At 35.4% G+C, this 2,377-nt stretch overlaps 1 long non-coding RNA gene across 1 annotated transcript; it reads left to right on the top strand.

The window, feature by feature from the left end:
* Positions 1-233: 233 nt before the first annotated feature.
* LOC124681366 lies at positions 234-1,177 on the top strand. The gene is made up of 2 exons (XR_006995845.1): positions 234-331; positions 683-1,177. It is a non-coding gene; the product is annotated as an uncharacterized LOC124681366 (long non-coding RNA).
* The last annotated feature ends 1,200 nt before the right edge of the window (positions 1,178-2,377 follow it).

Genomic DNA, 2,377 nt, shown 5'->3' with positions numbered 1-2,377 from the left:
CTTCAGATTTTTCTATTTAAATCTTAACCACTAATTTTAATAGTGTTGTGCATATATTGCCTTTTTGATAGTGTTTTAGCTCGCCGTAGCGGATTTCTTGGTGATTCCATATGCTATGCAGTCGGTCTATTTGTACATCCTATTAAATAGGCATCTAAAACTTTCAGGATTACTTCCTGTGGCTTCATATCTGTCCTATTAAGTGGAAGTTTTTCATGTTTTTCTTTGCATGAAGAAGATTCAGCAAAAATATGCAAAACGAGAAGATATCTCCCTTGAACTGGTCTGCACTTTTTCCTTATTTCAAATCAACCTTGAAGTTTAGACTATGGTGCTGATGTATTTGTTCTTTCTCTACAATGTTGACAAGCATGTGTGCTACTGTGTGGTTTACCTGATGCCAAGCACGTTCTTAAAATAAGCCTCTGAAACCTTAGTATACATTTATGGAAATTCAGTTTTTGGATACAATGGTTGTGATGAGTCTGCAATTCAATTTATGGAAATTCTAAAAAGGAGTAAGCTAGATCGAACTTCTGCAAATCAGTTTATGAAAATTCAGTACCAGAGGTGTTAAGGCCTAGCTATAGCTATTTAACTGATTTGAATTTTATCATTTCCCTTAAACATATATTCTCAATGGATCTAAAAAGTAATTTAACCTTGCTACTTTATTTCACAGACGATGTGCTACCTCAGTTTCTAAATAAGAATGCCGCTTAACGATGCCGCTCAACAGGATTCCTTGGTATTCCGTTGGTGAATCTGGATTTCAGTGGATATCGCATCCTACAGAGTTAAAGTCCATCCTGGTATGCTCCTGACCGAATTGGCGACATGGTGGCAATCAAGAAAGTGCACAATAACTTTGAGCACTTTGTGTTGCTTGGATCCTCCGTAAGATCAATTTACTCCGGCTACTGAGACATCTTGATATAGTTTAGAGCAGGCATCTCTACCGGTATGCTACTTTTTTTAATCGAATTTAAATACGAGTTAGTATTCAAGTTTTCCATTATTCTGTTACTCTTTCTTAAGTATCTATGGGTAGTTCTCTTTGTAATGCTCTATCCACACTTCAGTATTGATGCTTTGTTGTGCATACAGAATTAGGAGTAGTGATAACTCAATAGCCAAGGCCACCATATGAATGAAAGATTGCCGTTTGTCCTTTATTAATTGTGTATCATTACTGATAGTTTGCGTTCAGATTCTGATATTTGACCTCTGTTGACCTTAAAAATATGTTCAACTTCATTTCACAACACTGGTTGACAAATGCACACCTTTGGATGGCATCATGATTTTTTCTACTATATTCTATTTTGCCACTAGCAGCTTCAAAAATTCCCCGTTTCCAGTTTAAGGTGCATGCTCATTTACTACTGTCTCTATGGTCTTACCTCTTATCTGATTGCAGCTAATGTTTATTATAAGATTTGAGGCCAGATAATATATTGTCAAATTCTAATTGTAAACTGAAAATATATAATGTCGGCCTAGCGTGATCGTCATTTATTGACACTCCTACGACTGTATTCTGGACGGTATGTAGATTTTGCTAGACTAGAATGACATACTTGTTATTTGCCAAATTAGATTCGTATGTAAGGATAGTCGTTTATCAATTAATTTTCATCTTATATTAATGACTTCTAAAGGATTATGTCATCGTTAGATGTATATGGCCCCTGAGTTGTGTGGGTCCTTCACTGAGGTAATTAGTTTGCACATTTAAGTCTAGCAAAATCACTGAGACAATGATTCAATATTCGTTTAAGTCGGAGAAAAAAGCAACACATGATGATGAATTGATACAAATGAAAATCAGGAGTCGACATGAACTTGACGAGGTAATGAGCTCCAGTGATTAATATTTGATTGCATGCTTGTTTCATTTACTCCTTGATAAGGAAACCAATCTTATCTCTGTCAGAAAACTACGTAACCTATCAGTACTTCATATAGTATATTGTAAGCTTACATCATTCTTAGCATTAATCCATGACCCGGGATAAAATGTGGAGTTTTTTTGCTGTCTTATGTGGCTCTCTGAGCTGCCATAAAAGTAAAAAAGGTTCAGGCTATGTAGGAAGTTCTAATCTTAGCACAGTGGTTTGTTTGAATGGATAACTTCTTTTATGGGTGGTTGTACACCACCTGACTCATTTTGTTAGTGCATGATGTACCCCCCGATTTTAGACATATCTGACTATCAAGATTGTCTTTCTTTTCTGTTTCACAAGTTTTCAGTAATAACCTGCCACATAATTTTCCTAAATAAATAAAGTCCTTTACCTATATGACTTCCGTATATCTAGGAAAAATAATTGCATAAAGCCAGAAGACTTAAACTTCCCACAACAATGTTAAGTTA

The sequence above is a fragment of the Lolium rigidum genome, unplaced genomic scaffold (assembly GCF_022539505.1).
Source record: "Lolium rigidum isolate FL_2022 unplaced genomic scaffold, APGP_CSIRO_Lrig_0.1 contig_41043_1, whole genome shotgun sequence".
NCBI classification, from domain to species: Eukaryota; Viridiplantae; Streptophyta; class Magnoliopsida; order Poales; family Poaceae; genus Lolium; species Lolium rigidum.
The sequence above is the reverse complement of the archived record's forward strand: the minus strand, read 5'-3'. Positions and strand labels throughout refer to the sequence as shown.